The sequence below is a fragment of the Sus scrofa genome, chromosome 10 (genome assembly GCF_054392235.1).
Source record: "Sus scrofa isolate SSC_HxYL_T2T_F1_AM1 chromosome 10, Sscrofa_HxYL_maternal_Yorkshire_Landrace_v2.0, whole genome shotgun sequence".
NCBI classification, from domain to species: Eukaryota; Metazoa; Chordata; class Mammalia; order Artiodactyla; family Suidae; genus Sus; species Sus scrofa.
In genome coordinates, this window is record NC_139392.1 from 2,130,908 (window position 1) to 2,152,187 (window position 21,280).

The following is a 21,280-nucleotide window of genomic DNA, read 5'->3' on the forward strand; positions in this document are numbered from 1 at the left end:
CATTTTAAGCATATAATTGTTCACGGTCAGCCAGTTACGTGGCCCATTACAATCCTCCAAAGTTAGAGGCATCTGTGGTTGGGGAGTGAGAATGCTACTGGGACCATGGCTCTCCAAGACTTCCTGGATTTCAGCAGATAATCTCCCTAGGTCATCCTCTTTTGTGTTCAGAGGGAGAATTAGAGCAATCTCAGCCTTGGCTGGCCCCATTTTCTAATCCTACTCTTGAGACATTGAGAGAGTGACATAAAGAAGTATGGCAGAGGTAAAGGTGGGCTAAAGTAGATTTATTCCTGGACTGGATCATTGCAGCTTCTGTAACTGGCCAAACGGCTAGCCTAGAGGGGTAGTTACTGTTCAGCAATTAGATGATGAATGTCAGCAAGAAAACCTCCAAGCTTCTTCACCTTCCCCCTTCGGCAACATCAGGCATCACTGTCCTCAGCTATATTGGGATATCAAAGGGCAACAGAAACAAAAAGCCAGGCCCAGCCACACCCTGGTTGTACCCACCTATGATGTAGCCGAGACTGTGTCTGACCCATCTACTACATGCTCGTCATTGGTCAAAACCAATGCATACTCAGCAGGTCGTAACCCTGGAGCTTAGTCATGAGGTCCATACTGTTTTTGCTCAAAATTCTCTATAACTGCCTTCTCCACGCACTCTACCCTGCTTTGCCTTCCCTCTGGCATTTTCCCTCTTTTGCAATGTTCAACCCCCTGTCATCTCCCCTCTGGAGTGTCTAGTGTCTTCTCCTAATTGCCTACATCTGCCTGTTTATTAGCTGCGCCAAGAGAATGAGGCTGACGTCTCTGATCCCCTGCAAACTATCTTTGACTCACCAAAAATGTGTAACAGTCTCACAGGGTATAAACTGTCTCATACTCTTGGGCTTCTGCATCATTTTCAAAGTCTTTGAGTCCAGTCATAATTTGCAGCTACAAGTTATAGGAAAACCAAATCAAGTACCTTAAACCACAAATATGATTTTAGGGACTGCATAATGCCCATAAATCAAGCACTGGTGTCATTGAGAGGCATCGTTTGCTAACGTGGGTGCGGCATGACATAATTGGATCTCGGGCTCCATTCATGGTAGGTTTGCTGTGGGGGGTTTTTGGTGGGGTTGTGTGTGTGTGTGTGTGTGTGTGTGTGTGTGTGTGTGTGTGTGAGCTATTTGAGAGTTCTTTCTTTTCCACCTCAGGGTAGCTTCCTTTATATGCAAGCTGAAGAGCGCATCTTGGTGAGGCAAGCTCTGGGAGAGTCATTCTCGCCGCACTGACTAAAGTCACTCGGAACACAACAGCCAAGAGGGAGGGATGTGCAGGGTCATTGAATGTGCTCCATTTTAATACGAATCTTGGTGTCAGCTTTGCAAGTAGCAGCTGGATTCTCCACATAAACACTCAATAAAACGCTGGGAAGGGTGGGGGAAACTTAACCTCGAAACATACGAGACACGGTGCTCCTGCACCAAGGTGTTCCCAGGCTTGAAAGGACATGGCTTTGGCCTGACCATTTTCAACACATTTAATGACAAATAAGGAGCACGCCTGTTATATTATAAATGTGAACACTGACAGATTATGGAAATTTCTGAGAAGTATGCTGTCTCCCTAAGTTTTTACTTAAAATGTCAAAAAATCAATCATAAAACATTACAACATGTCGCTTTATACGGGTGTCACAATTTTGTACTTAACACAATGCATTAAAATATTTTTGACTGTTTATAAGATTCTGAGTCTGTCATAGCGCTGCATCTTTGACAGATTCAGCTTTTAGCTTCTCAGATCTGTATTTGCTCTCTCGGGAGTTTGCTCATTGAATTAATCGAATCACGGATATGATAGCAAATATTAAATGTATTTAAAATAAATTTAAATTGTAATATGAATCATTTGAATGATTGAAATTAAATATAAGTTGTGTTTCTTTGAATAAATGACACATCTTAATCAGTTGCTAGTCCTTATAATACTGTACTGTTAGGTTGGTAGAACTTTTGCATTTCAATTTTTTGTGCTTGTTCATTGATTGCTCAAGATAAACTTAAGAATAATCTTCTACCATTCTGAAAGAAATCCAGTTGTATATATATAATATCTCCTCACTGACTTAAAATTTTCTGTTCTCCTTTGCACTATTATTGTATTTTCTATTTGCTAAATTCTTAGCAAATTTTATGATAGTATTTATATAAAACCTGCAAAATTCCTACTAAATTTCATGCAATCTATTTTAAGAGTTGTGTTGCTTTTGTGAATGGGCGCATTTGTTCATTACACATTCTAAGTGATGACGATACACGAAAAAAAACTACTGAATTTTTATATTTTTATCTGGCTACTTCATTGATGTACTGACAATTTTTAATATTTTTTATTTAAAATTATAATCACCTGCTATTAAGAACTCTGAGCAGTGAATTAAACAAGATAAAAATGATTTCTTTTGGAAAAATGTCTGGAGATTGTAGTTTAGGGTTGACATAGTAGCTCAATGGTTTCGCCAAGAGCAACTCTTTCAACTTCCTCTTCTTTCCTCATGGCCCAAAATAAGTTGCTGAAGCTCCGTTTACCATCTATGAATTCCAGGCTTCAACGTGAAGGTAAGTTTGATCATCCTGGCTGTTTGTACCTACTCCCCATCATGGAATCAGCCACAAAGTATCCAACCTTACCCCACGTGTCAGGTAACAGTCATATTACCCACCCTACCCCAAGAATCGCTGAGACATATTTTCCCCCCTAATGCACTGAACTCAAATAGAGGTAATCTTAGTATGAAAAAGGTGGAAAGTGGTAGAGCAAGCAAACAACAGTCTCTTGCACAAATCATTTTGCAGGTATTTTTGTGTCATGTCTTAGTATTTAATCCTAACACTTACTGACTTCTTTGCTGTTCTTTTAATAGTCTTTTTTTTTTTTTTTTTTTTTGCTTTTTAGGGCCACATTCATGGCACATGGAGGTTCCTAGGCTGGGAGCAGAACCAGAGCTGCAGCTGCCAGCCTACACCACAGCCACAGCAATGCCAGATCTGAGCTGTGTCTGCGACCTACACCACAGCTCCTGGCAACGCTGGGTCCCTAACCCACTGAGCAAGGCCAGGGATCGAACCTGCAACCTCATGGTTCCCAGCTGGATTTGCTTCCACTGCGCCACAATGGGAACTCCTATTTTTTAACATTCTTCATTTACATAACTCTGTAATACTAAGAGATCACAAAAAATGGCAATACTGATGATTAAAAATAATGACAGTTACGTTTTTTTTTTTTAGTAGACGTAATCTGTTGGAGTAGGATGAGCACGATTGACATATTTTAAGTTGCCTGAGAGTTTTAATGAGCCCAATCAGAGAACCTAACAGAGTTCACTTTATATTTGATGATATGTAATTTGCCACTTACATATTTCCCGTAGTAGTTTTTTAAATATAGCTGTCCATGTTGCAATTAAAAATGTCTCTGTACCTTTCCTTACACTTTGTCTAAAATTAATATCAGTATGCTAGCTTCAGTTTTAATCATACACATACGATTGGAACTTTTCTGATCAGTAGTCTATCATCCTTTCATTTTTACTTACTCTCATCTATCACCTAAATCTTTTGACAGTGAAAAACAGTTTGAAAATTCAGCAAGTATGTATTGGGGGATTCGTATTTTCCTAGCACTATACTTGATGGTCATTGCAGCACTGCTTACAAAGCCAAGATATGCAAGCAGCCTAAATGTCCATTAACGGAGGAATGGACAAAGATGTGATGCATATATCAATGGACTATTACTAAGCCATATAAAAAATGAAATAATGACATGGATGGACTCAGAAATCTTCATACTAAGAGAGCTAAGTCAGAAAGAGAAAGACAAATATCATATGATACCACTTATATGTGTTATCTAATAAAAATGATACAAAAGAACTTATTCACAAAACTGAAACAGATTCAAAGATTTCAAAATCAGATTTACAGTTATCAAAGGGGAAACACTGGGGAGAGGGATGAAATAGGAGGTTGGGACTAACATATGCGCACTGTTCTATACAAAATAGGTAAGTAACAAGGAGCTACTGTCTAGCACAGGGAAATCTACTCGATACACTGTAATAAATTCTATGGGAAAAGAATCTGACAAGGAATGGATGTGTGTGTGTGTGTGTGTATATAATACATATATATATATATATATATATATATATATATATATATATATATACATAAAACTGATTCACTTTGCTGTATACTTAGAAACTAACCCAACCTTGTAAGTCAACTACACTCCAATAACACTTAAAAATGTCTTAATTCAATCTGACAATGCTTTTTATCTGAGTGATGAGCTGAAAATGTTTGTATAGTTTTTACTAACTTGTAGGGAATTACTTCTATCACCTTGTTTTCTGCATCTAGTTTTACTGGAACTTTTCATTCTACGATGTGTCTTTTTTATTTTCCAGTAATTTGAAACTCATGACCCCTCTTTTGTAATGGCACTGGCAATTATTATTACACTAACAAAACACATTAAACCTATATTTTCTAAGTGGCAAAGTCAAGAGTTGAAAGAATATGATTTTTTCCTCATTCAGTAAAAATATTCACTCTGCATTTTAAATGTGAAAACCAAGAAAGCAGGTAATGATGAGAGGTTATAATGCTATTTAGGTTGAGGGCACAATGCTTACATATAATAGGAGCTTTCATCCTTTAGAGAACGCTCTTCCCAAAGAAAGTGGAATAGAAGGCGCATACTGAGAACTTGTCAGGAAGGTGGATAGAGATAGCGTCCTCCCCACAGGCGACAAGGCAGCAAGGTCTTACTCTACTAGTTAGTGAATATTTTCCATTCTGGCCGACTGGTGTCTAAACTCCCAACTCGAGGGGAAGCCAAAGATGCATGGAAGCAGGGTGCTATTTCCCAGTAAGGAGAGCAAGATGGTCAGAAATTCTCCCTCCTTGTGTGCCCCCCCAGTCATCAGTCAGATGATGCATCATAGCACAGCGGGAGGCGATGCCACGTTCTGGCTTGTGAGGGCAGGTAAGTTCCTCATCCTTCTGCCTTCACCTCCTCAAATGTAAAATGAGGACAAAATGGACCCAATAACACTGTCCCATTCCTTGGGTTACAATGAGTCTTAAGTGAGTTAAAATGCATGAAGAGCTTAGAACAGCTGGTAGCACATGATGAGCACTGGATCTGGTAACTAAAATTATTCCCACTGCCAGACTTCAGATCCTGATGGGGCGATCCAGTGTTGCAGGATCCTTCAGGTAACTCAAAGGGTCATTCTCAGAGTCAAGGCAATGTGGACCCCCGGATGACACTGCCTGTTGCAGAATGGTGGCTATGCCCCCTTTCTCTTGGTTCCTATTTGAGCCTGGTGCTTCCTCCAGCTTTCCCTTGCATTTTCTGAGCTACCAGGTATCTTCTGAAAAGATTCCTTTGCTGCTTAAGTTAAAATATTTGTTTTTGCAAACAAGAACGCTGATTTATCATAAGCACCCTGTTACATGCTTTGCAATACATCCTGCACACAATCTCCACTATAGTCTCACGTTGAAAGTTTACTAGCTGGATTGTAAACTCCATGAAATGAGGAGCTGCCATGAGTTATAATCCATGTGGTAATCCCAGTATTTAAGAGTGATGAGACACACTGGTTACAACAGAATATTCTGAAGAATTATTAAGATGTATAATAACTCCTTGCCTATATATGGAGTTATTACATACCCCAGTTATATTCTGGAAGAAATAGGAGAAAGAGGTAGGAGAATGAACAAATACAGGCTCTGATGGATAAAATTAAGAGCAAATAATCTAGTGCCAGTTACCCTCAATGTCAAATATTGAGCTAATGTGATGATTTTACCATCTATTGTAATGGTAAAGAAGTGGAGTTGGTTAGGGGCTTTGAGCAAAAGTTTCTATTCTTAAAAGAGCCTTAGAAGCACTTTGGAATTCTCACCAGCATAAGAAAAAGCCTGCAAGTACCCATGCAAGTTAAACGTCACCTAACCTTGCAATAAAAATCTCAAATGTCCTTTGTGACTTGCGACAGCATCTCACAACTCCTCTTCTTTAGGAGGATAAACTGCCCCTTTCTGTAGATGCCACGAGGGAACACTAACCAAGCTGGCACGCAGTTGTGGGTGGTGCACGGGAAGATGAAGGATCAACACCAGCATGTAGAAAGTAAATGCAATAAACTCACGACCCGCAGGATGTCCACTGATGTTAGTTTAATTTTTGAAAATTCAGAAACCCAGTGTGAATATAATACCAGCCAGATATGTTTGGCTGATCTCTGCTTTTTCAGTTCTGCAGGTCTTAAGGAACTGCTCTGAATCGGCCAGTGTACTTCAACTATTGGCATTGACTCTGAGGTAAAGAGAATGACTCAGTTTTCTTCAAATCCTTTAACCTTCCAAGAAACCATAAAATAAGCCAATTGGTGGGCTTTTTCCAAAAGTCAAGGGTTTGGTTACATTTCTAAAATCATATACTCATTACTGCTTCATTTTTAACCCATCGATAAAGTTTGAGTTCCTCATTCTCTTTTTCTTATACTTGTGACCCAAAGGGGAGCGGACTTAGGAACTAATCCGACTAATTCCTCCTTTTCCCTCTCCCCACCTCTTTGTTTCTGTTCTAAGATACCCTCTTACTGCTAAATCTTCAGTTTTCAGTCTCTACCTTTTTATCATTTCAGATGCATGTGTCACCTCTGATTTACCACTTTTTATTTTTATTTATCACCTTTTGTCACTTCGGCCCTTATTTATTGGGGCGTTTATTTTTCCACATCATCTTCACAAAAGTCTTGAATAAGTTATCTTAGTCAAATAGATTTCTCCAACTATGTAAGTTCCATGAACCCATATTACCATATTATGCTCATCCGCCCCTCGGAATGGTTACTTTTGACTGTCTTTCTTGGCTTCCTAAATGCTAAGTCCAAAGATCATCCATTACGGCTTACATTTTCAACCTTGCCTTTTAAAAATATCCTCTCCCTTGAATAGCAAGATTGTATATTATTCTGACTGGGCTATCACTGACAATTTTTTCTTTCTGTCTCACTATTACATTTCTCCTGCTGCATAAAATGTGCTTCTCAAGGAGTCAAGCTTATCCGAATCACCTGAGAAAAATCTTCTCATTATATATCTTCTTAACTTAGATATTCTGCGATAACTAGCTTAACCTTCAGGGATCCTGCATAAATAGGTTAAAAATAATCATTGCTACAGTCAGTTGGTATTACTGACAAAATCGTGCCATTTTCCTTAGGTGTATGAGGTGATTGGAAAAAAAAAGTCTGAGACATATTGTAGAGTTAGGAAACATAAGACAAGCATATTGAAAACCTCAATGCAGGGAGTTCCCGTCGTGGCGCAGTGGTTAATGAATCCAACCAGGAACCATGAGGTTGCGGGTTCGGTCCCGGCCCTCGCTCAGTGGGTTAAGGATCCGGCGTTGCCGTGAGCTGTGGTGTAGGTCGCAGACGCGGCTCGGACCCCGCGTTGCTGTGGCTCTGGTGTAGGCCGGTGGGTACAGCTCTGATTAGACCCCTAGCCTGGGAACCTCCATATGCCGTGGGAGCAGCCCAAAGAAATAGCAAAAAAAAGCCAAAAAAGAAAAGAAAACTTCAATGCACCAGTATATGAGGTCCTTTTATTTTTCTCCAGTTGTTCCATCCAGTTGTACTAAGTTAAATCTTCTATTTCCCCAGCTGCTGATATTTTATCCCATCTTAGGAAGACTACATAACTCCTTTATATGTTTCAGTTATTAAATATTCATCCACCTTAAAACCATAATCTTCTCTCTGATTTAAAGCATCCTCTTTCTTCATTTCTAATCATACCAGTGACTCTAGTCCTGAAGTACAGATGGAGTAATTTTGTTTTCCTTTTAGGTACCTTTTCTGGCACCCCTGATATGTTGAAAAGCTAAGAGACAGGATATGTGAATATGTGGCACATTGTTAACGTTTTTATTTAGTTTTAAATTGATTATTACTTTTCTCTCAAGCTGTAATAAATGATAATAATACTCTCTTGGTAACAGGCATCCAAACGTTGGTATTCCCACAAGGTACAGGTGTGAGCCCAAGTTCTTTGCGGGGAGGGGGGGTAATATTCCAGGGCAGAATCCTTGAATCAGCATAACTAGCTTTGATTCAAACCCTTTCAATCATTTACATTTCCTGCTCTGTGTGGCGTGCCTCAATCCTAAGGCATCTATTAAATCATTGAAAAAAAAAAAAGAAGTAAGCCAAAAATGTAGATAACACAGAGTAATTAAACACACACATCATGAATCAAAAACATGGAGAAAGAGAGAAAAAATAGATGACAAAAAAAATCCTTTGCAAAATGGCAACCTTTAAGCTTAATATCTTAAGTTAAACGCAATGTTTAAGAACACCCCAATAAAAAGAGAATGCCAAGTTAGATACACACCTGAAGACATGAGTAGGTTTAGAGAAAAGAATAGAAACTATAGTATGTAACACTAAGTAAAAGAATACTGGAGTGATTAAAACATCAAGCAAAACAGATTTCAAAAGAAGGAACAGTACCAGAGGTAAAAGGAACATTTATATCTTAAAAAATTGGTCAAATATTCACAAGGACATATTAATCTTAAATAAATATGTATCTAACAGCAAATTCAAAATACATTGGAAAAAGTGATAGAACCAAAAGGAGAAATAAATCCAAAATTATAGCTGTGTTCCTTCAACTTCTCTCATTAAGAAGTACAAGCTTAAAAATTCAGTAAAAGCATGAAATATTTGAACACTATTAACCAACTTGAGCTAATGGCTGATTACAGAATAAATAGAAAACTATAGAACGCTCCACTCAACATTTGCATAATATATGCTCTTTTGAAAAACATAGGAACATTCACCAAAGTAGATATTATCCTATACTGTAAATAAATTTAAGCATATTTAAAAGAATTTAAACCCTATGAAGTATACAGTTGACGTCTGAACAACATGGAGATTGAGGAACTTACCCAACACACAGTCCAAATTTTTCCTACATCTTCGAGCTGGTACTCTAAACACCACTTTCATGATTTTGCATCAGTTGCTCCACTCTTAATTGTGCAGCAGTGTAGTATTTACTACTGAAAAATATCCATGTGTAAGTGGACCCATGCCCTTCAAATCCATGTTGTTCAAGGGTCAAGCGTAACTGCAAACCATAACAGAATTAAAATAAAAATTAACAACAGAAATATCCCACCAAAAATTCAAAAGAAAAAATACATGAATAAAGTCACCTAATGTATTACAAAAGTTTTGAATTAAAAAATATAGCAATTCGACATATCATAACTTGCAGGATAAACCTAAAGCATAACTTAGCACATAATCTACATATCTTTAAAAACAAAATTCATTATATCAGGGAAGAAAAAATGTCTGAAATGAAAGAAATAGCTTCTGCTTTAAAACACTAGGAAAATAAGGGTACATTAAAATTAAAGCGAGAAAAATAATGAAGATAATAAAGATAGGAAATTCAATGAAACTAACAATTAAAAAAGAATATTCAGTATATACAAAAGCTCAAACAACTCAACATCAAAAAAAAAAAAAAAACCAACTAAATTAAAAATTGGCAGAACTGAATAGACGTTTCTCCAAAGAGGCCAACAGGTACCTATAAAGACACTTGCCATCACTAAGCATCAGGGAAACGCAAATCAAAACCACAGTGTGATATCACCTCACACCTGTCAGAAGGGCTATCATCAAAAAGAACATAGATAACAAATGGTGGTGAGGATGTGAAGAAAAGGAATCCCGGCACACTGTCGGTAGGAATATAAACTGGTGCAGCCACTGCGGAAAACAGTATAGAGGTTTCACGAAAAATAAAAATAGAACTATCATATGACCTAGCAGTTCTCCTCCTGGATATATATCCAAAAAACCCCACAAAAACACTAATTTGAAAAGATACATGTACCCCAATGTTCACAGCAGCAGTATTTATAATTGCCAAAGTTTCCACTGACAGATGAATAAAGAAGCTGTAGTATATATGCAAAGCAATACTTGGACATTAAAAATAACACATAAAAAAAATAACATAAAAATAACGCTTTTTTTGGCCATTTGCAGCAACATGGATGGACTTAAAGTATATTATGATAAGTGAAATAAATCAAAGATAAATACTATATGATATCATTTATATGTGTAATCTAAAAGAGGCAAAAAGGAGTTCCCGTTGTGGCTCAGTGGTTAAGGAATCTGACTGAGAACCATGGGGTTGCAGGCCTTGCTCAGTGGGTTGAGGATCCGGCTTTGCCGTGAGCTGTGGTGTAGGTTGCAGACGCGGCTCAGATCCGAGTTGCTGTGGTTCTGGCGTAGGCCAGTTGCTACAGCTCCGATTCGACCCCTAGCCTGGGAACCTCCATATGCCACGGGAGCAGCCCTAGAAAAGGCCAAAAGACAAAAATAAATAAATTAATTTAAAAAAATAAAAGAGGCAAAAAATAATGCATAAAACAAAAAATAAGCAGACTCACAGATTCAGAAAACGAACTAGTGGTTAACAGTGTGAAGAAGGAGGGGGAGGGGCAATATGGGGTAGGGATTTGAGGTATAACTATCAGGCATAGAAGTTCCGCTGTGGCACAGTGGAAGCGAATCTGCTAGTATCCATGAGGGTGTGAGTTCGATCCCTGGCCTCACTCAGTGGGTTGGGGATCCAATGTTGCCGTGAGCTGTGGTGTCGGTTGCAGACATGGCTCGGACCCCACGTTACTATGGCTGTGGCACAGGCTGGCAGCAACAGCTCCAACTGGACCTCTAGCCTGGGAACTTCCATATGCCACAGGCATGGCACTAAAAAAAAAATAACAACAAAATTAGAAAAAGAAGCAAAAAAAAAATTAGGTATAAAATGTTATAAGGGTATATTGTACAACACAGGGAATATAGCCCATATTTTATAATAGCTATGCATGAAGTATGACCTTTAAAGCTGTGAATCACTGTAACATACGCTTGTAACATATAATATTATACAGCAACTATACTCCAGTGAAAAGAATGGAGAGAATGAACAAAACACACCAGTTCTATGAAAAGCCAATACAGTAACACAGTAAAAAGGAGAGAAGACACGGAGTATCCGTACAAAAATGAAAACGGGGACATCACCAAAGATGCTCCTGAGCTTTTGAAGATAATGTGGACACAGGAAAACCCAGTATATTCCACAGCTAAACAGGGCAAATGCCTTGGAAAAAAAACAAACAAAGCTATTTTAAAGGAAAACAGAGAGTCTGAGGAGTCTTTCCATCTATTAGAGCAATCTCTTTCATTATGACATGTCTCACTACAAAGAAAACTCCAGGTGGGCTCACTGCTAACTTGCAGACTTTTATGAAGAAATAATCCCAATCTTACACAAAGTCTCTCAAAAAAGCAGGAGCGGATATTCTCACCTCACTCTGAGGACGGTGTTGAACTGACACCCACACTCAAGATCTAGGTCCATTGTTCTGTTTTGTAATTTTAATAAGAATAGAGAACAAAAGGAAAGCCCATTTCAATAAACGGATGCATGTTTCATGACATAGCAGTTCTGGGGCACTACCATAGAGAAGACACAATGAAATGCAAGCTCCAACACTGTGATACAATCACTACACAGCACTGATTCACCAGCCTCCCAAACACCCAATTCTTCCGGCATCCCTGCCACCTTTTAAGGGATCCTAATCTTCGGTTGTTGGTGAACAGTGTCACAATTTTGTATGACCTCCAGCGTACCAGTCCCTGTGCGTAACCCAGGTCCAGGACGAAGACCACAAAAATGTGTCCCCAAATTCCGAAAATGGCCCTTCTGGGGAAATAATGGCCATAGACCCCCCTTAAGAATCACTTCTATTGAAACAGAAAGTAGAAGGTTGGTTGCCAGGAACTGGAGGGGAGGGAGGATGGGGAGTTACTATTCAATGGGTACAAGGTTTTAGCCACACAAGATGAGGCAGTTCTAGGGACTTCCTGTCGTGGCTCAGCGAAAGGTGTCCGACTAGTATCCATGACGATGTGGGTTCAATCCCCGGCCTCACCCAGGGTCTTGGGGATCCAGCATTGCCATGAGCTATGCTGTAGGTCACAGATGTGGCTCAGATCCCGCACTGCTGCGGCTGTGGCATGAGCCAGCAGCTACAGCTCCAATTCACCCCCTGGACTGGGCACATCCATATGCCGCAGGTATGGCCCTTAAAAAAAAAAAAAAAAAAAAAAAAAAGGATGAGGCAATTCTACAGATCTGCTGTGCAATGCTGCTTAAACAACAAGCACTTTACACTTTAAAATGTAAGAGGGACGATCTCATGTTATTTTAATAAATAAAAAATTGTGCGTTAGAGAAAGTATAATCATTTTTATATGTATTTAGAAAAGGAAAGGAACACACTGGGCAATTTTAATATACATTCTAAGTGGTGAGGACTAAAAATAACCACGTCCAAGCTCAGTCTAATCAGTCATTCATAAATGTAATGATTTCATCTTCAAATTTATAGGATTGAAACGTTTATTTGTCATGGACGATATTAATTTTTGAGCAAAAGCAAAGCATTATGTCTACAAGTATCTGATTTACACGCTTGAGGAAGATGACTTAAGGCATTAACATTTCCTAGCTTTATATTTTTTCAATTAAAAAAGAGAATACAGTGTGATTTCATAATTAATCAAAATAATCTTAATTGAAAAGAAATGATAAGGAGTCTCACAAACTCGTAGCTCCAGATCTGGCCCCAAATGCAATAAGATCATCCCTAAACAAACACAGTGTTTACAAAGGTTTAGTAAGTACATTCAGAAAGGAAAAGGCATAGAAAATACAGTATTCCTATATTCTAAGCACCACCATTTGAAGTTAGAAAATAACACAAAACACGAAATACTCCAACAATGGTATCTGATTACGAAAGGGCCTCCTCAAAATCTTACATGGAGAACTGAAAATACATAGATTCTAATTTATAAATTATAAAGACTAGAAATCTATGATTTTAAATATTTCCCTGGTAAATATAAATATTATATATGATATAAGTGCACACATGTATCTATACAATTACTGGGAGAGGGTTCAGAATACTCCTGTTTGTCACAGCATCTATGACCATTTTAAGAGACATATTATCTTTGGAAATGGATGAGCAAGTAGTGTAAGTGCCTGACAATACGCTTTTGATTGCCTGTGCATCTCAAAGACATCCTTTTGAAATAAACATCCCACCAGCTGCGTGACACAGCTACCGACAAGCCAACGGGAGAGGGAACCAGGCTGCCCCACCCATGCGTTCCCCTTCAGAGAAAGCCCTGGGTGACCTGGATTACTGCTGGCTCGAGTGACCCTGCTTTTCCCTTCCGTTATCCAAATTCTCATGGCTTATCCATTCTAAAGGTACTAGTTTGCATCTACCAACCCCAAACTCCCCATCCATCCCACTTTTCCTCCCCTCCCGCCAGCAACCACACATCTATTCTCTATGTCTGTGTGTCTCTTTCTGTTCCATAGATAGGTTTATTTGTGCCATATTTTAGATTCCACATATAAGTGAAATCATATAGTATTTGTCAAAGTTATCTGATGGTTGTGACTGAGGTGCATCTTGCGATCCTAAGACCCACAAGGCTGGGTCCTGTTGGCTCACTGTCTGTGTGGGCTGCATACAACAAGCAGCACAGCCCTGAGCACCGCAGACATCCCCGGCCCAGAGCGTCTCTATCCACAATCTGAGACCAACACGCACTAGAACCTCTCGTTTGTAGGTGAATTTCCAAGTTGTATTCTGGGGAGCATTGTCTACTGAGAGCTGGTGGCATTGGTGTGACAGCAGAGGCTCATTATAATCAACCCCTGCTTGATTACTACGCTGCAGCAACAACATCCTTTGATGGCTTGAATGGAAAACATTTTTAATTTCTCATATTTCCATTAACTCTATTTTAAGTAACATAAGGACGAAGGCCATATAGTTAACCTCCTCATACCTGTGTTATCTATTTTTGCCTATTTGATCTATCCTTATGATGCACCCATCAGCTGCTGCCACATCCATCCCGGACGACAAAGCATCAGCAAATTCCTTCATGTGCCTGTGATCAGACAGTTGAAAGATTTTGAGTCAGACTGAGCTCAGCCTGGCTCCACACTTCAGTTTGGGTCTGAGTCTAGTCCATCTATCCTTCTAGCTCTTTGACTAATGGGCCAACTGGGGTACCTTCTCTTGGCAGTGTCCGAGCGTGGGAGCCATCACAAGCACCCAAGTGTATCCAAGCCCTGGCTGCCATCATGTCTGTTTAGCTCCTGTTGGTCAAATCTAGTCCCACTTTGGGTGGTATCGGGGTAGGGTTGCCCCATCGCCGTGTGGTATGGCAGACACGCTCTAGGAAAAGGAGAGTCACAGCTTGTGACCAACAATTTAATGTACACATATGATAATATCAGCATCACTGGATTTAAAGTAATAAGACCCACATTTATTTGAGTAACAACGTTACTGGTTTCTACTAGGCCCTAAATAACAAAAACGCATCATCTGTGAGATGAAGATGATAATGTCTCTTTTGAACAGTTGCATGTATGCTATGATAAACCCAGTTCACGTGCTTTATAAACTGTAAAGAGGAACACCAGCCTAAGACAGTGCTTTTCAACATTAGCTAATACAATGCAGATGATAATGGTTATTAAAATAAGGTGAGTCATGGTCCAAAACAAACTGACAAAAAAAAAAAAAATCCATGTGAAATCACCCATATTCTCCAATAAATACAGCATTTTTCCAAATCCCCCAATGGACTAGTGATGTGAAGGTCAGAACAGCATAGCAAAGTTTTAATATCACAGCAAGTAGGAGGATTCACTTCCCATTAACTGAAGATATTTATATAATACAGCATTTAAACAAAGTGGGCTCCCCAAGGATTTTTTTTTTTTTTTTTTTTTTTAATGGCACAGATGGAAAGCAAAATCTGAAGAAAAGCATCCTGCATTGTAAGAGGACAAGGGAAACACAATGTGTCAAGGTCATCATTGATGTTTTTATCTCTAAAGTAGATATCAGTAATAATAAAGACTGCAAATTAATGTCTTTGTGATAAGGGACAACCAATAAAAATTCTATGAAAATAATATAAAGGAATTCTATTTTAAATGTAATATGCTAGAAAGAGAAAAATAAATCTTCTTTTTGAGCCTGTATGACCTAAAGGGAGAAGAAATTTCCCAGAATAGTCTTTGGAAATATAATATATCAAGTTATTCACATGACTCCTAGGAGAAAGCATAGCATGGACAGATTCTATCACTTGTATGAGTTCAATATGGATAGCTTGTGCTGTTTATAATTATACCGAACATTACTGAATACCTCATTAAGCCAGCTACTCTTCTCTGTAAAAATGTTTAGCATTACTAATAGTAACAGAAAATAGTAACAAATTATGCAAAGAAGATAACATGATACCATGTTCATCCGTTAGAAACTGTGTCTGCTAATGCATAAGGGAAAGTTCAGTAGCTTTAGGAAGATGTAAAAAAATGTGGACATTAAGTCAGAGTGAATTGAAGGAACTTGTCCAGGACCTCAAATATAGTAGATGGTGGAGTTAAAGTTCACATCCAAGAAGTCTGTCAATGACACCCATGAGCTTACCTACTGGATTGAATTTCTGCTTGGCATAGCCTTCCCAGGTTAGCAAACCATATTCCATTTACATGCGCCGCCTTTGGATTCTTCTGGAAAAAAAATAAAACCAGATGATAACTTTCAATATCATTTATGCTATTTTCAAGGCTGATGATCTTTAGGATATGCAGAATGCAAACTTAATACATGCAAGATTCTTTTACGAAACTTAGATTCATTATTTTTGAACTTAATATGATGCTGTTTCTATGTTTCCAAATAAGACTATCATAGCAGTGACTTTTTAACATGATTAAAATTAATTCATTATAATGAGAAGATCAACATTACGTAGTTATTGTCAAAGAAATTGCTTTGCTTGGAACTCACTGTTTTAGGGAATCTATATAACTATCTTCTTAGCTATCAAAGAGCAAACCCTACCAAAATTATCCAAATAACCCCAATAAGATTCTTGCCCCAGTTCCTAAACACTCCACCAAAATGAAAAAAATAATTTATTGGGAAAAGAAAACATCTAAAAGCCAAAATAGAAGTTCCTGTTGTGGCTGTGGTAAGGAATCTGACTAGTATCTATAAGGCAGGTTTGATCCCTGGCCTCGCTCAGTAGGTTAAGGATCCAGCGTTGCCATGAGCTGTGGTGTAGGTCACAGACACAGCTTGGATCTGGCAGTACTGTGGTGTAGGCCAGCAGCTGCAGCTCTGCTTCAACCTCTAGCCTGTGAACTTCCATCTACCGTGGTTGTGGTGCTAAAGAGAAAAAAAAAATTAAGTGAAATAAAAACTAAAACTGCTGCACAGGTTGCAGCTGTGGCTAGGATTCGATCCCTGGCCAGGGAAATTCCATACCCTACAGAAGCAGCCAAAAAAGAAATAAAAATAAAAATAAATTAAAAAATAGATAAAAACCGAAACAGCAAGTGGATGAAAAGATTAGTCCCTCTTCATTTATTATGTCCAAACTAATGTTTATCCCTAACTCAAAAAAGAGAAGCTGGCCTGACATTGTGATTCATTGCTTCTTCTTACAACGAAAAAGTTAATCAAAAATAAATGGTGTACTTCTCATAGATTAATCACATATATTTCAGAATGATTTACCTAATACACTTAGTTATTTGAGAGTCTGCTGAAAATTATCATACCACAAATACAAATTTTAACATTCCTCTGTAACATGATGCAGGTAGATACTTTTTTATTCATGGCAATACAGTCAGCCTATATCCATTTCTTTCATCTTCAAATGTCACATATTAGAAATCATTCCAAAAAGATGCCTTGAAAAGATTCACTACTCTTGAATCAAAAGCCTGGCACTGACTCACCTGCTGTGTAACTCTGAGAACATAATATTTAAAAGTGCTGAGTCTTTTTTTTCTTCATAAGGTAGGAAAATATGATTATTGCATCTTGCAGCATTAATTAAGAATTAACTTTAGTAATTCATGTTAAAGTGTCTAAACCTAAAGTCTCTAAATCTGCAAATATAAAATTAAATATCATATTACTACAGGTTTAAATAATCTAGGGTATTTCCTGATACTTCAACACCAAAGATTAGACTATTAAAAGAGGTAACTGACTGGTGTGGTTTAAAGGTAATAGCACCATCCAATAGAATCTGTTTCCATAGTGAAAATAATTCTATCTAAAGAAAAGTAAATATATGCAAACATCATTACCATAGTATAGTAGTTATCAATTGCATGACAAATGGTGACAAAAGTTAGGAGCTGCAAACAAGAAATTTTAATCTCATGGTTGCCGTGGGTCAGGAATCTGGGAGTGGTCCTCAGAGAGCCTGAGCTGCGTGGTTCTTGACATGGAGTTCCCATGGCAGTACAGCCAACATATGGGCAGTGGCTGCAATCGTCTGAAGGACTGACTACTTGAAGATCTCCTGCCAAGATGGCTTATTCCCATGGCTGTTGGCAGGCGGCCTCAGCTCCTCGCCAGGTGAGTCTTCCTAAAGGACTTCTCCTATATTCTCACAATGGGAAAGCCATCTTTCCCAAAGGCCCGTGGTCCAAAAGAAGGGCAGGGAGGAGGCTGAGAGACTTTCCATGACTTTCATAAGTTACACGCGATCGCTTTCACCATATTCTATTTGTTAGAAATAACTCACTAAATCCAGCTCACATGGAAGGAAAGGAAAATTAAGCTCTCCTTCCTGAAGGGAGAAGTACCAAACTCTGCGCCCATGTTTTATAAGCACTTCAAAGTTCAGTTCCACCACTGTAATTCAGTAATAAAGTCAGTCTCACTGAGGCTGCATCAATTCATTTGTTTTTATTATCAGGAAATTCTTGTTAATGGCATCATCTATAAAATGATCATTTATAACAGATTCTCTTGAGAGATATGAGCACAAAGATGAGGAAACTGGTGGTGGGGTAGTAAAAATATGTATTTTTTTATTACTAAAGCAGACATACATAAAGCACATAAGCAAATATCCAGTATCTATGTGGTATAAAGTGTCACAGAAGGGTAACTGGAAAAATAACGTCTAAAAAGTTCTTGGGAGGACAATAATAGAGAAAAAAAGGTTGAGCATGACTAATTTAATTTCTTTCTGCTTTAGCAAGACAATTGTTTTTTTTTTTTTTTTTTTTTTTTTCTTCTAAGGTCACACTTATGGAATTTCCCAGGCTGGGGGTCAAATCAGATCCGTAGCTGCCGGCCTCCACCAGAGCCACAGCCACGCAGGATCCAAGCCGCGTGTGCAAGCTACACCACACCTCACAGCAATGCTGGCTCCTTAACCCACGGAGTGAGGCCAGGGATCGAACCCACATCCTCATGGACACTAGTCCTGTTCGTTACGACAGCCATGACAGGAAATCCTAGAAGATTGAATTTGTCTGATTATAACATCTTTTTCTACATGTCTCTGTCTAAGAGTTAAGTATATGAGTGAATGGATACTTTGAGGTAATCACCTGATTATCAGTTAGTTCAACTAACACCTCTTTCACACCTTCACAGATGAGTATTACACACACACACACACACACGTAATTAAAATGGTATCTACAGCATGATTTGATCCCGTGTTTCCCTAAGCGCTGGGGTGATCTATCCCAGCAGATCGTCAGAACGGAGCAGAAAGAGAACAGAGGAAGGGTACTACGGAGTTACTGGTATTATTACTACAACTTTTACACTTCGATAAAAATCAATACATCTTATTTTAAATTATAAGCCTAGTATTTAAGAAAAGTTTTGGGCATAGTGATACACGGCTATGAGTCTTCCCTGTGGTGTGGGTTCTGTGTTAGCACCTGCTCCTGACAGAAAAATAAAACAGAGCCAAGGGGAAAACACACATCTGAAAGTTAATTTTCTTACTTATACCTTTAAATAAGTTGACAGCAGTAAGAGAGATAACTGTGTACATATATACACATATGGGTATGTATGTATGTGTGTACATGTTTGCTTATTATTAACTTGGCATTAAAGTTCTTGGGTTTCTTCCAATCATCAAGGGCTCTTCCCCAAAGAAGCAATATCAAAGCATGATAATTATTTATTTTATAGGCTTCTATTTATTTTTAAAGTGTTCTTTCTTTTGAATTCTATTTTCAGAGTAGAATTTTCAACTTCTCTTCCAGTAAAACACCACTGAACAGTGGGGTAAAATTGCATCGTGGAGTTAAATGTGGAGTGTTAGAACCAGCTTCATCCTTTTCTCAGATATGTGATTTTTATTCACAGCCAATATTGTTGCATATCCACCATTTGACAGGCTTTAGCAGAAGCATAAAATATGAAACAATATATTGTTTATACTCTCAGAGTCTGCACACGAATGCTCCAAATTATCTAATATTCCGTTAATTCTCCATCTCCATGAAACAGGGAAAGCATTATGCCCTAATCGTAATGTTATTACTTGAATTAAATGTGAAAACTTCTGTACTGAGATTAGTATATACTACAGCAGATAGAGTCGAGTCAATAAATAATTGGTATTTCTGTGATTTTAGGACCCATCTCAGAAATTCACATAGATAAAAACATTTTCTAGAATTTTTTCTCTTATGAGATGATATCATTTCCCTTTATTTCTGACAGTGAGCCTGCATCTCATCCTTTTATTTTGATCCACAGGCTATTAATGGGCAGCCTATTGGAAGAAGGAACTTCCTTTTACAGCGTTATTTGTTTAACATCAACTCCTAGTCTTGAAGCACATGTTTAAAATAAAGAACCAAAAATATGTATTGAATCAGGTAATTAAAGAATAAGTTGCTGAGTAAAACTGCATCCTCTTGTGAACGTATTAACCAGGTTTAGAGCAATTTCCCTGTAACAGCAAAATATTCTTGCACAGACTCTCTTTGGGAGCTCCATTTCAAACACAGATCTCCAGCTTTCTAGAGGCATCGAAAGCCACTAGTGAAGAGTGTGGCTTCTGAGTGGATTCAAACGCCAGCAGAACTCAGAAGCTATGTGACCTTGACAGACATCCTTAACCACTCCCCGCCTTTTTTAGTTCACTCATTCGCACAATGGAGCTAATAACACATGCTTCACAGAGTTGTTGTGTAGGTCAAATGCAAAGTTCAAAGCAGCTCACACAGAATAAACATAAAGTAAACCTGAGAGAGAATTATTAATATTAGTAGCAGATGCCGAATATCAAAATGTACGCACTGAACACCTGGCTTCGTTATATAAGATGCATGCGATAGACAGTTCGTTTGGGAGGAAGCTAACCGAAGACCCAGTGAAGTAACCAATGTATAAAGGCTTGCTTTACTGACATGACATCAGCTCAAGAGGGAGATGGTATATGGCTGTTATAGAGGCTCCAGAATGACATAAGAAGCTCAGTCTTTTTTTATTTTTTTAACTTTCTCCCCAGCCATCCTTAGCTCAAGTCTCTTATGCTCAAATTACATCATAGCTCAACGTGGCCTCTGGAGCCATAGGCCATCATCTGTAGAAGGCATTTAAGGAAAAAAGCAAGGGGAAAGCAACAGGCATGTGCCAGAGCTGGGTTAGAACTTTTCACAAAGGTTTCCCAGAAGCCATCTTGACTAACACCCTTCAACAGCTTGCGGGCCATCCTTACTGCGATATTGCCAACCTAAATATTATCAAGTTGTTATTATTTTAATGGGAAAAATAGAGAGTGGACAGTCAAGTAGCTCATCTCTCCTCTGCCAAGTTTCCTCAAAAAAGGGGGGAATTTGAAATTTAGCTAAAATTAAGTTAAATCGTGGAGATCACAGGAGTTGATCTATCCTCTACCAAGTTTCCTCAAAAAAAGGGGGGGGGGAATTGAAATTTAGCTAAAATGAGGTTAAATGGGCAGTAGATTCAAGGAAAGTGAAAATCTGGCATCAGGACACCTGCTTTAAAGTTGAGACTTGCTGACACAGCACATCACACAGCTGAAACCTTAAATATCCTGAGGCTTCTAGCAGGTTCCACCTTTGCTTTAAGCTGAGCCAAGAATTTGTATAACTGCTTATTATGTAGTATGATTCAAGGTCTCTAAGTTACACAGGCACTCAATTTTCACGTCGCAAAA

At 38.4% G+C, this 21,280-nt stretch overlaps 1 long non-coding RNA gene across 5 annotated transcripts in view; it reads right to left on the reverse strand.

The window, feature by feature from the left end:
- LOC146398754 (uncharacterized) overlaps positions 1–21,280 on the reverse strand; it is a 185,605-nt gene that overhangs the window by 57,302 nt on the left and 107,023 nt on the right. For 2 of the 5 annotated variants that reach the window (XR_014817229.1, XR_014817226.1), the window contains exon 2: positions 15,739–15,821. This is a non-coding gene — a long non-coding RNA (uncharacterized LOC146398754). Of the gene's footprint in view, positions 1–9,048; positions 9,231–14,071; positions 14,177–14,301; positions 14,467–15,738; positions 15,822–21,280 lie in introns of all 5 variants that reach the window. The other 3 variants (XR_014817227.1, XR_014817228.1, XR_014817225.1) reach the window with 3 other exon arrangements.